Below are 13,956 nucleotides of genomic sequence, written 5' to 3'. Positions count from 1 at the left end.
ATGCACATCCTTCCACCGCGTGAAGGCCCATGATGCCTCGCTTCTCGGTGACGTTTGCAGAATATCCGGTGGCGCGTGTCGTCCGATGCCACATTTTACACCACAAAATCGCTTTGCGAGGGAGCCGTCTGATTTTCTGCGGTCCATTTGAGCTGTTTTAAAGATTTTATGAAACCAGCTCTCCGCTCACGGCTGCAAAGACAGGGGCGGGATGGGGATGGGGCGGGCATTTTACGCCTCCACACCATGCAGAAAGGTCACGCAAACAGAGAAGACCCCTGTCGCAGCGCGTTCGCGGCGGTGACATGTCTTAGCACATATTATCGTCGAAAATATGTGAGCGAATGACTACAGAAGCGCCTCAAAATTTCGTACAATAACCACGTAGATGCGTTCCGAACCGATTTCGGTTTACATACTGCCTAATTGGCCGCTCATTCGCGCCAATGTCGACGTTAGAGCCATGCACGCGCGTACTCAGGCATCTGTAATATTTCCATCCGTTTTTAATATCGGTTATATATTAAAGCTTAACTAAAAAGCAGCCGAAGTGTTCCGCGAGGTGCGGCACAGGGACTTTTTTGCATTCCATTTCCCCCTCTCTCCCCTTACTTTTTGCGAAACCGTAGGCGAACATGCGTTTATAAACTACCAGACAAGTACACCGTAAGAGACATTACGAGCGGTCTCGGAAGACTAGTGGGAGTTTTGGGGCCGTGTGCGCCTGCCTCTTTGGTAGCTGTGCTGGTGATAACACCAAAACGAGTATTCCACCCTCGCTTTTTCCGCTGTTGACCTGGAGAACCTTTCCTCTCTTGGAAGGCCATTCTTTCATTTTTCACGTGCAAATCGCGGTCAATTGACATTGTGGATGGTTTACTTGCCGACCTCGGCCCTATATTCCCCCCAACCCCCAAGCATGCTTTGTGTCTTGTGGAAGGACACTGTGCTTACTCTGTATTTTAAAGGTGCACACATCAGTATTTCTCCTTCTGAAGTAAAATTGTTTTTCTATATATACAAAGCGCGAGTTTAAATCTGGGCGAATAGCGCCCATGACTTAAATGGTGCATTGACTTTGATATCAAAGTTGCACAGTTCAACCAACAAGTTTTGAGTTCGATTCACTCATACGAGTCGCAAGCCATGCCTCTTAGAAGGATGAAAAAGAAAAAAAAAAGCACCAGTATACCGGGGTTTTAGCCCGAATCTTTTACTGTGTGACGGCAAGGCGTTAGTTCACTCCGCCACAGCGGAACGGGTGAAGCAGTAGAAATAACCTGTATACTTTATTGCTTAGCGCAGATACAGGAACAGCACCCTTTACACTGTGGCTGAGATTTCGCATCGCGGGAATAGTGCTCACCGCACTTTTTTTATACGTGTTCCGCTAAAAACGTCCATCGACATTGATTTCCTATTACCTAAGAAACCTTCCGCAACTATTCTACCCTTCATGAGCTCATACTTTCTACAAGCGTTGCTGCTCGCTCACGAATATGCAGTTTGCAACTCCGGGAAAGGAATTGTGGCCCTTGCTGGCGGCCGAAGCGTTGTCACCCGAAATACGGATTACATTAGCGAAAGTGTTGAGTTGTATGAACTTCGTGGAGCTTAGTATGTTTATTAAACTCTAAAAACTGACAGAACGAAGCCGCATTCATTACAGCACGAATTTTGTTGGTCCGCAGCATTCGCTTGTCGATCGCTTCCCGACGACTGTTGGGCCGATCGGTATTGTAGGCGTCTTCGGTCAGCAATCCAGTCACAGTACGCCAACAAGCTATCCTAGCAACATTGCACCACGCGGACTTTCGATCGGCCGACATGTTCGTGTCGCCGCCGGCGTCGTCTGACAAGGTGCTCTGCCCAATCGGAAGTCGGCGTCGCCGTCATGTCGTCGTCGTTTCGGCCCAGCCAACACACCGCAACGGAAGTGGGGTAATAGAGTAAAATAGATAAATATGGACGAACACGATAGCGTTAAGCCTGCTGGAGGAAGTGCTCAGCAACCAAAGGCGCCACCGCGACCCGTCGACGCTGAGTAGACGACGCTTCTCTTCGCGGGAACTGAGAGAAAAAGCAGTCCAATTGCAAGATTTCTGCCTCGTTACGCGCAATAAGGCAATCGATGGCGTAGTATGCAGATAAAGATGGCAAGGGCCACAAGCATGCAGGAAAGGGTGGGAGAGCGGCTACCATGACGGAAAGAAGAGCTCATGTAGAGACCCTGCCGTCAATTCTACAGCAGCCGGAACCGCCATATTAGTCAGCCGCCCTTTTAAAGACGATCGTCTTTTTTGGCTTACTTAAACCCAGATATTTTGGTCTGTATGTCTGTGACTCGATTTAGCCACCCGGACAAAGTGAAAAAATTCTGCGCAATGGTCTAATATACTCACACCAAATCTACACGTTTAAGTTCGGTTTATATGTTCACACTTGTAGACATTGTTGAACAAGAACGAGGCATTAACCAAATATAAGACAGAAAAAAATACAGAAGTGATATTTATGGTGTTTCTTTATAAAAAATTCACACATGCTTGATTTTTGCGAAAATAAATACTACATCCACTGCGGAAAAAGAAGTCACACTTACTCCTGCTGTCGTCCGCACCACAATAGCTTCTGCCGGCATTTTACAAAATCAAGCGGCAACAGTTAAAGAAGCTTCCACTGGGTAGGTTCCTTATTCTGCTTGGAATGCACGTGGACTAGTGCAATGCGGTTCTACAAATGCTGAAGTAGGGCGCCTCGATTCACGCGCGTCTCCGCCGTATGGCAGCGCTGACACCGAAGCAACGGGCCTGGCGCAGTGAAACGCGGTAAATTTGACTTGACTTCAGCAAACCTTTAGCGTTTTTACCTTGGAAGGAGCGCGACGCAAGAGGCACAGCATGAGAGGGGAGCGGGAAAACGAAGGGAGGCATTTACGTGGTAAATGTCGACAAAGACCATCGTAATTTGTCGACATTTGCAACGAAGGGAGCAGATACGCGGCCAATTTTTTGCTTGTATTTTGCGCCAAAGCGCTACTTATTCCGCCGTCGCTCGCTCCCCTGTCGTTTGCTTCTGTCTTTGATCGTAACCATTGGCTACCAGCTGGGCCGCGCAGTGACGTCGTGCGTCGGTGAGCCGGCCTTCGGCGCCGTTGCTAGGACACGGTGGCCGTCGGTCCACGATGTCTGTGAAAAAATTACGCCACTTCTTCCACACTGCTCCCACTGAGCCGGTGGCTAGCGAAGCCTCACCTGAGCTTTCTTGGCGGCGACAAACTTTGCAAAGACAGTGTGAGTGTTCCGGTGCACGTAACAATGCTATACTTGGCACAGCTGAAGCTGACCACCCAGCCTAGCGATTGCGCTAGTTCATTTAGTGTGTTCAATGCCCCTATTTTTTTCCACCAGCCCAGTTGTGGGCCCGCTTTGTCATTGCACCTCTTTACGAATGGCCAGGTGTTTACCCTTATATAGCCAGCCAGCTAAAGTTGATAGGAATTGTTGAAGGACACGTTTATAAGGAAAAACTGTTCCTAGCCCCAAAATCTGGAAATCCACATCATAGCTGTTAACATTGTTTTGCGAAAAGAAATAATCACACGTATTAGAGGTGAAACATTTATTTATTATTGCTGTTCGCAATGTTCTGTTACAAAATACATTGTTCTTGATTTTTACTGCGGAAATAAAAAATCGCCCGAAAAAATTGTTTTTTTCTAAAAATAAAAGAACCCCGGCGCGCAAGCTTTCATGTTGTGACGGTACTCTAATAAATACACCGCTAACAAAAATTTCAGAGATAGTGTGCGAGTAGGCTAACGCTGCAAACTTGTATTTACTGCAACAAACCTCCGCCGTGTTTATCGTGGTAGCTGCGGGATGAAAGAGATATAGAGGGCTCCTTAATGTTACCTTGAGGGTAGCCAGCTAGTGGGAGTGCTTGCTACACTAGACGGGGATGATTAGAATGAAGTGGTGTGGATGTCGGAGATGTAAAGGAGCCATGAAGAGAAAATGCAAGTTGGTTTGATTCGAAAGATTTCGTGTTTTATAGTGCCCCAAGCGCTTGTCCGGATACAAACGGTGCTTTATTCACTGAGAAATTAAACAATTTAGGTTAAAATTTTGATTTTCCCGCTCAATCGTGCGTTTTCATGGTCCCAAATGACATCACAGGAACCGACCGCTCTGCAGCCTAGAGTACCTTCATTCACGCATCCGCCGTACAGGGCAGAGGCACGTATACGCTGGCGCCGCCATGTTCGGTTGCTCGCTCGCCGCCGAAGCAAGTCATTGTGTCAAAACCGCGCTAAAATTATCGCCGCAACGCGGTTTACTTAACTATTTCGCTACCGCAGAAAATTGACCAATTTTTAGGGGTTCAAGAAAACATTTTTTTTCCTGCTAAAAAATTATTTAGGCACTAATTGCAGGAGCACACAATGCAGATTATTTAACGGCCTTTCCAATAACACCAGTTTTTTAAAGGTTTTCATATACCATAGTCGTGAAAAAAAATATCAAAATCATAATTTTTGTCAAGTTGCCGAAAAAAATGATAAAAAAGGAGTTGTGTATATCAAACCACCGGTAGTAGAAAAAAATTAGAATATACATTTTGTAGGGAAACATTTCAAAAACACACCCTAAAAAAAATGTCGGCTTGCGCTGAACAGTTTTTCAGATATAAAAAAAAATGTTAGCACGCACGCTGCTCGGGTCATGCGGTGAAGCCAAACCTCCAATTCAAAATGTGAAATTTCGGGTGGTTCCCTGGAATAAATCTGGCGGTTTGGCGTTATCAGAGGCACCAATTTGCCCCCACATAACGTAAAAACATCTTGTCAATGGCTGACTTTGCATTTACAGCGAGCACAATATTTGGGACAAGCACGCGATGCGGAAAAAAACATGCGTGAAGTTGAAAACGGAACGCCGTGGCTGATGCTTGTTGTCGTTCACGGTCAGTTATCTCTCAAAACATAAAGCTGAGCTTTATTATCACATTCTTACTCGCAATTGTAGCCTTGCTCGCAAAAATTAGGTACGATAAGCTAGAAACGTGCCCTGCCATCTTTGGCCCAGTAGCAGTTGCGCGCTAAAAAAGATCCGCACAACGAGCCTCCTCTATTGCAGCGCCACCTAACATTTTTCAAATGAAACAGTACAAAAACTTATCAGAGACTCCGTCCGAATAGACAGTTCAACTAAGCAGCAACGTTAGACATCCGGATATACCCTCGCATGGAAACGAAACTGGAAGGCGAACAGCTGTCAGTGTAAGGCCGGTTTGAAGCGCTGTCCTCGGCGGAACAGATATCTGGCAACTAGGTGTGACCTTTTGACTTGCATCTGAAGTTCTTATCGCAGAAATCGGGTTAGGGTGGGGGTAAATCAGGAGCGGCGTGCTTTGTTCGAGGATCAGTCGCGGACGCTTCAGGCGCCATGGCAGGTAGCCTTGAAGTTGGGTAACTGCGTAGTAGCGCTAAATATGAATTTCGCGATGCAGAAACGAAACCCAAACTGTTGTAAACTGTTTGCAAATGGTCCTGGGGTAAGTAGAACTACCACAGTACTTAGAACAACTTGCGCAAAGGCAATAAAACTGCCTAAAATCATAAAGTAGCTTTGCAACCAGGCACTGCTTGACATTTTCAGCCGATTTCTGGGATTATTACTGTCAGAGCGCGAATCTGACGATTGAAAATCGTTTGCTAGTTCCCCATTCACGCCCTGATAGCAAAAAACAAGCGCTGGTGCAGAGTAATTACGAGTTGCACGCATTCTTCGTTGGTAGCCGTGACGCGCCATGACCACGCCCCTTTTCCACACCCTGGTGATTCAAAAGCGTGTAAAAAATCATGTTTCCGTTGCAAAAATGAAAACAAAACTGATTTTGAAAGGCCATTTTCTGATCTAACTGCGAACAGCTTTACTTGTTCGAGAAACGCCTGGAACGCTATGAAAAGGCGCTCCCAAAAGTATCGATCAAATTGATCGATTTTGATAGGCGCCGTAGCGAAAGAGTTAAGAAGTCTGAATCATATTGTCTTTTTCGCGTTGCCAGGTCTCGTGGGAAACGAAAAGAATAACGCGTTGAGCCCGTTGGCCCAATTGCGGCGGCACGGGACCGTTCAAAGGTTGTCTCCACCCTGTACAGCGGTGTTGGTTTGTTCCCGCGTTTCTTTACGTTCCGTAACCTAGATGGCGCCACCATACTGTGGCAAGCGTTTGGTTTGTTTTTGCCCGCATTTAAACCTGGCTTGTTTTTGTTCTGGGAGAAAATATTCCTTCCCTGAAATAGTGCTCGCTCGACAAATGGGGTCACGTAAGACACCGTTGCTTGCGTCAATCGGCCAGTGTCGTCTGAGACAACCCCAAGCCCCGTAGTGCTGTGCAGCTAAACCAAGCATGCTGTGCGCAGTACCAACAGCAGAACGCATCAGTACTTCTATGTTTACATGTGCTTTCGTAACTTCCACTGTTTTGTTCCATCATCCTTATTGCTTTGTAAAGAATGTGCCCTAAATTTAAGCGCAAATCGCTCGTTCGGCTAGTTTGTAAGCTCTACCTAATTTGCGTCTGCTTCTGCCAGCCTCCGCCAATCGCAGAGCTTAGCTCATGTGACATCATAGGTTCTGTTGCGGGAAATGAGCTGGTGGGTCGCATGACCATTCCCGTTTTTCCTAATTATGTAGCGTATTTGAGCGAAGTTTACGTTAAAAGTGGTGTCAGTATGATTCTAACGAGACAATCTTTTGAATGAACCAAACTTGTGTTTTCTCTTCATAGCTCCTTTAAGAGACAACAATGGGAGAGAAACCAAAAACGAAAACGAAAAAACGAATAACCGTAAAATACCGGAACCGCATCTTTAAAGGGCAACATAAATAGATAGGGAGAGCAAACTATGCTGGGGAAGTGAAGGATGCTTAAGAAAACATGGTAAGCTGGACTACCCTAAAGGGTCAACGGCGTTCGGTTTTCACTATGCTCTATAAATAAGGAAATTTATTCAGGCATATTTCATTTTTCCAGTGTCAGAAAACAATTTTCAGAAGCAGTACGGGCTTTAACGCATCGTCAGACATGCACTTTGATGTGGATAATTTCGGCAGAAGGGAAGCCTGGCCTATGCATTCGTAATTTTGTTGAAGAAATATTTCAATAGAATTTCTTGATGAATGCAACCGCTCTTAAACATTAGTTCATCATTGAGGAAAATTACACTTTGAATATTCACTTCAATCTTTCTCTACATAGCTAGAGCCCAGTTTTGCGCCGCATTGTACAGGAATGAAGGCAGCCTTTTGGGTCACTGTCGTTATCTCCTGTATACATTGCAGATTGCCGCGCTAGCCGCGGCAAGAAAGCTGCACGGGAAATGAAGACACACAGAAGACCCATGCCCAGCCGTGGGCGTCTTCTTTCTTTTGAAGCCTTCTACCACTGGTGTTTACCGAAAACGTGTTTTCGGAAGTGGTAACGAATTGTTTACAGTGTAGCGAAATTATTTCAACATTTTTGTGCATCATTTCCACTTTTTATTACTTGGACGCTATAGCCTTTTCGGTGCTAAGAATCATACCGGTGCGCAGAGCAGCATTAATCGCTTGTGCATTTTCCGAATTTGGAGAGCGGTGCGTTCTATGTACACTCCCAGGTTCGTTCGTGGCTCTCCGCAAGTCCAGACGTTTCCTAAGAGTGTGGGTTTAGTGGCGAGGCCTCTTAGGGGCTTGGGCAGTCGTCGTCACATGACGTCGTTGTATCATGTTGTATAAACGCGTACTGAAAGAACACGGCGCTGCACTCGTTCCCCAACGCCTCGCACGTGGGTTCGATCCCCGGCTGCGGTGACCGCTTTTCTGATGGACGCAAAACGCGAAAAGGCCCGTTTGTTCGAGATTTCGGCGCACGTTAACGATCCCCAGGCGGTCAACATTATTCCGGAACCCTTCACTACGCGTGCCTCATCGCCTCTGTAGTGCCGGCGCGTTATACCTCATAATCAATCAACCAACGATCATAATCATTCAACACTCCCGCCAGAACGCTTCCTTCTTCAAAAACACTAGACGTAAAGCATAGCTGTGTACCTCTACCCCCCCACCCTCCAAGCAACTATTTTATCCCTGCGGTCAAAAACGCCAAAGCGCCAAGAATGCACTCATATTGTGAACGCTTCGCCCCTCCCCAAGTTTCACGTTGCGGGTTTCTCTCCATGGTCAGAAAGGCGATGGGGCCAAGAATACACTTAAACACTACACGATTCTCTCCTCCCGAAGTTTCACGTTAGTTCAGTTGACCCAGAATTTTCCTTTTGTTTTCATAACGCGATGCCCGTTACATACAATGCTTTCAAGGCCCTTGTATTTAGACCCGACTTCCGTTCGGCAACTGACAGTCTTGCTCAACCGGTTATTCATTTTTCGAGCTAAAATAAACCAAACTACTACTCCCACGCACTCCTCGGCATTCTGCACGGACGGATTTGACACTTTTCCGAAATACATAGCTTGTCACTAGAGAACGTCCTTATGAAACTTTTCACCCTCAACCGTCGTTAAACGGGTGGTATAAGGAGTTATGTACGGATGACTTCCTTGCAAGTTAACTCCCGCCTTGGAGCTGCGGGCTTTTTTTTTTTTTTTTGTAGCGTAAGCTACACTGGCCGAGGTTGAGCAGTTTCGCATGGACCTTGAAGGGACGTGCTGCGCAAGCGCGAGGAGCGTTGGATTGGATTGAATTGGAATGGATTGGAATAAATTGGATTATATTGATTGGCATTGGATTGGATTGGAAACTTAATTCACTTGGAGTACGGGTGTGTAGAGAATTGGGTCTGCACGTTCGCCGGTCTGCGCCCTCCAGAGGAGTAACGTCATATCAGCGGCCGACGCACTGGCGCCTGCGCGTGCCCATCTGTGCGCCTCTGTTGCGCAGTAGTCAAGTCTGACGCGGCGCAAGAGCCGCTTGATAGCCGTTTCACGTGGAGCCGATGGCCGTTTCCTGGAGAGCCATGCTGCGTTTGCGCGAGGAGTAGGGTCTGGACTGGTCTGGAGTGGACCGGACCGCACCGCACCGCACCGGACCGGACCGGACCGGACCGGACCGGACCGGACCGGACCGGACCGGACCGGACCGGACCGGACCGGACCGGACTGGACTGGACTGGACTGGACTGGACTGGACCGGACCGGACTGGACTGGACTGGACTGTATTGGATTGTATAGGAGAGGACTGGATTGTAAAGGATAAGATTGGATGGGAAATCGTTTTAGCAACAGTAGCCATAATAATCAGTGAATCCTAGACAACCATGAATCCTAAGAATAACCAGCTGAACCATAGCTCACGCTACGTATATCCTGCATCGCCGAGCTACGCCACTGCTAATTTTCTCCTCCATTGCAAAGCGCAGTGACTCAAAATTGCCGTATTTTTATGCATGGAGTACGCTCCAAAAGCGGCTCAAAGCACTGTCAAAAGTGCAGTATGTTTTAAACGCGGTCATTGCAGTGTGAGCAGAAAATGGCCCCGAGGACGAAATACTGCAGTTTATCTTGTAAAAAGTAGCCCTTTGTAAATCAGCAGGTTGAAATGCAGCCACGAAAAAGTGTTTTATCGCGAAAGATCCGGGTTACCGAGTGATATCTAAATTTGGCCCTACCTGGCGTACGCAGAAGCAATGGTGGCACGTGTGAGCCATTCGAGGCAAGCCGTAGAAAGATAGTTAGCAGTGCGTTAACTGCATTTAAACATTCGAAAATTAAAAAAAGAAACAAATGTTCTTGTGTTCTCGTAGTATAGTTTCTGGGCGGCCGCTTTGGTCAGTAGCCATAAATTAAACAAGATTCTGTGACGTCACTTGGACGTCACGTGACAGTGGCTGACGAGTCGTCACTGCTACATCTGTTTTCGTTAAAGTTTCGATTATTTCTTTGCATTTCCAATAATACTTGTGTCGTTGTTATCAGGAAATTCTTAGGCCTTAATGAATCAAACTGAATTTGTTGTTTCTAAGGCTTTTTAAAGAAAGGTATTTACGAAGTATGTGATGGTAAAACAACATTTATTAGGGACGGTGGTTACAGAGCAGTGCCGTAGGTAAATAATTTTTTGGGTTTATGTTGAGTGGGTAATTTTTTGGACAGTGAATAGCAACAGAGAAGGAGACACGAGGTATTCATAAATGCTGAACACTTCTAGTGTGCGCTGCCCGTTGCGCCTTTTCTAAATATTCATCTGTCACTGAAATTACTCTTCCCTATGCAGAATAGCACTGTGTTAGCGCGAAGCAGCGAATGTTTTTGTTGTGAACTAAAATTGCGAGAAGAAAATTTAAAAAAAGTTTTCTTTATATTTCTCAACTGGGGGTAGCTTTAAAGCTGCCCTGATGTATTAATTAGTTTAATTATTTTTCATTAACACAATCTAAGCGATAAAACGGGAAACCTCGTAATGCCCGTCCAAGCCTATCAATCTGCTACTTTTGGCGTAATAAGAGCAGTATTCCAAGACAAGAATGCCTTCTGACGGAGATGGATTGTACATACGAATTGCTTCCGAAATCTGGGCCAAAAATGATTGCTCGTGGGTTTTTGTTGAGCAGAAATGGCGCGGTCAGAAAGTATGCCTTTGAAACCATCTTGTCTAGAAGATTAGACGAAAAAAAGCTGTGTATGCTTCAGCATACCCGAAGCCATTGCAAATTGGTGTTGGCAGCTACAGGTTCATCGCTTAAAGCAAGAGAGGTAGTTTTGTCGCCTTCGAGTTTGCAGTTCATGTGGTATGATAGAATGGCAATGTACGTTCCTTTTTCACGACTTCAAGACACGCCGGAAATAGCGGTGAAGTCGGGTTTCGACAAGGGTGATTATCTTCTACCAGGATAGTTAATGAGGCCTTGAGCTCGGGATATTACATTGATACGTGGAGGGATGTATCAAGGGCTGCGCACGGACAAAAAAGGTTGGTTTTGAAAATTGAGAATACTTTGGCGTTCTTCCACACCACACAACAATGCACGACCGCAGTGGAAGTGAGCAGGCACGGTATGTTTACAAATACAAAACAATAAACCATCTGGTGGCGTCGAAAAAGCAAATCTGGAGAAAATGTACTTAGTAAGATTTGATTATATGTCTTAGTAAGATTTGATGATGACTTAGTAAGATTTGATGATATACCTGTTATACAAGGCGCGACTGAGACTCGAACGGCTTCACTCGGGGTCTCTATGGAGCTTCGTTAACGTGAGCAGAAGAGGACCCAAAGCAAGGACGATCCAGCCAAACTGCCCGCGGGGATGACCAGAAGTCGGAAATGGAGTCCATGTAGGGTGAAGCCGTAAGGAGTAGGGCCGGTGATATAAAGACAATGTTCAGAACGAATTCTTGTAAAGTAGAACCATTCGGTCACACTAATTGGTGCGGGAAGAGGGCAGTCAATTGTGCCGCCCCAGTGCAAGGCTCCAGATTCCAGAAAGACAACTACTGACAGTTCCTTAGGTGAACAACCTTTGGGAATTGTTTTACGACAACCGAAGCGTTGACCGCTGCTAGGGCCTGGAAGATTGGCTTTCCGGAATATGTTTCGCACGTTTCGCTCTCGCTTGGTCTACAGTGCACAGCCATCTTGACACTATTCAGAGATGTCTATCCCATTTACCTTCCTTCCACTGGTGTCTACCTTCCTTCCACCGGTTGCAGGGGACAATCTTTTTTTTGTCTGTAACGACGACGAGGTAGCCCTGGATGGTGTTAGGGGTCAAGCAGACCGCACCAGAAGAAATAAATGACGTGTCGAGTTGCACGACGAAGGCTGCCGCCCAAGTGAGACCGGAGTGCCTCTCAATGGCTGAAAGGTTGTCGAATGATTACAACTGATTTCGGAACCCAAAAGGCGGATTGGAGAATATACTTTCAGAGTTCAAAGCCACCACCGGTGTTTATCTCCCGGAAAATTGAATTTCTTCTTGATAGCAGCTTTACGAGGAAGTTATCGTATTCCATTGGGCAGAAGAGTTTAACCATTATCCCGGTTTTTCCGCAAATTTCGTTGCGAGACACGTGACAGCATCAAGCGTGCCTTTGACCAAGTAAACTCCAGTCGGGAAGTCTAGAGCAAGGCTAGTCGCACTCGAGCATCGTACGTAGACACCCTCGTAAACGAGGCAAAATTCAGACGGCGACTCATGCTGGCGATAGGCGGTCGTTTAAAACACACTTCAATAACCTGCTGCACAGGACCTCTCATGAGGTTAATTAACAAGAACTTTCGATAATAAAAGAACCTACATTGCGGTCTCTGCGAAACAAACACACAACAGGATTTATTCAAACAAAATCCCAAATTTTTGCAAATACCGCTCCTTTTCTATCTGTTTCCTAACTAGGTTGGTTTAGGATTTGATGCATAATTCTTCAACCGGAGTCTTCTTTTGTGTGGTACTCCTATGAAAGAGGATTGTGTACTGAAACAAGCGGCATAGGTAAACAGTAATACCGAAGGGAACAGGCTACTGGAGTGGAAAAAGCGCTTCCATTCGCGATAAAAAGGCGTAAGAAACAATTTCCTTCGACTGAAGTGATTCCAACACTTCAGTTTATTTTGCAGAAAAACCTGTTATATTATGGTCTTTCCATAGAAATAGGCGTCACCACAATATTTTTTATAACTTTTGACCGGCGTTTTTTTTATTTAGTAGGCGCGTTTTTATTGAAGGCGTTTATTTCATTTTACTGCATTATACACTAAAGGATCGAAAGATCGACCCCACTCGGCCTATTCAATATCGGCTTCTGGTATTCGTTTCTTAAGACTGCTGTATTGGGGCCATAATATTCTCGGCGCTCTGCGCAACAGGCAGAACACCCAGCGGTGTTTAGTTATACAATGAGGCTCCCGGCTGCATGTCTCGCAAGAAGTGCATCGGTTTCCCCTAGGTTGCTTTAGTATAACGAAATAAACTTTCAAGGGTTGCAACAGAGCGGGACGAGGAACCAACGTTTATCTAACGACGAAACCGGAAGCTGGCTGTTGTGTTTCCTGCCAGGGGTATATCCTGACACTGGGTAAGGTGTTTTCTTGGACACCGACATCCTTTCTTAGGCATATCCTGAGGAAGTGAATTTAGTGGCGCTGCTGTGGCCACTTCAGGATATTCGACCAGCTGCAAAACGGAGGATTTACTGTGTTTTACAGCTGCGCAACTAGCTTTAACGATTAAGTTACTGGCACTGCTTCTTTGACCACCTATGCTGATATGTTCATCTGCTATTGCTGTAGTCTACGCTCAGTGGTAATATCAAACGCCTATTTAACAGCTTCATGTAACTGCTGTATATCTTGAAAACCTTAATCCTGAACAAAATGTATAAAACCCCTTGGGACCATGAAATCTTTTACTAGTTTTTTTAATAATCCTCTGGTAGGACGACAACACGAATACTTCTCTTTCAGGATGGCTACAGCGCGTGTAGCTTATTGTGATTGGGAATGCGGGAGGAGCTGAACTGATGATAAAGTCATTGCCAGCAGCTTAGAATGCAAACTATGTTATAGGCGAAGTAGGCCTGTTGACTGTATTTTTTTACGATGAAAAGTTGTGTATTTTGCGGCGGTTCTAAGAGGACTGGATGAAAATGTGCGCATCATGTGGAACTGGAAATGACTGTTTACGTGTTCGGTTCGAACCTCTACGTGTTCGAATGGGCTGCATGATGGCGTTTACTTTTTTGAGCGCGAACTCTTAACAACCCACTCCTGTGGTTTAGAGGTGCCGTGGGCCTCGCAGTACCAGGGCGAAGGTAGCGGACACCGAATAAAGACGAGATAGCCCAAGAAGAAAAGCAGAGGGTAAAAGTTTGGTGAAGTGTGAGGAAGAGGGATCATATGCCGGGGCAACGCGAGACATTCTTGATGATGGTGATGTACTGCGATAGTAGGTTG

The 13,956-nt window shown here is 45.9% G+C and overlaps 1 protein-coding gene across 2 annotated transcripts in view; it reads right to left on the bottom strand.

Moving 5' to 3' along the window:
* LOC144141029 (uncharacterized) overlaps positions 1–13,956 on the bottom strand; it is a 124,610-nt gene that overhangs the window by 98,103 nt on the left and 12,551 nt on the right. The gene's annotated exons all lie outside the window — the stretch shown is intronic.

The sequence above is a fragment of the Haemaphysalis longicornis genome, unplaced genomic scaffold, assembly GCF_048455015.1.
Source record: "Haemaphysalis longicornis isolate Haplotype H1 unplaced genomic scaffold, Haemaphysalis longicornis Haplotype H1 scaffold_6, whole genome shotgun sequence".
Classification (NCBI taxonomy): domain Eukaryota; kingdom Metazoa; phylum Arthropoda; class Arachnida; order Ixodida; family Ixodidae; genus Haemaphysalis; species Haemaphysalis longicornis.
The sequence above is the reverse complement of the archived record's forward strand: the minus strand, read 5'-3'. Positions and strand labels throughout refer to the sequence as shown.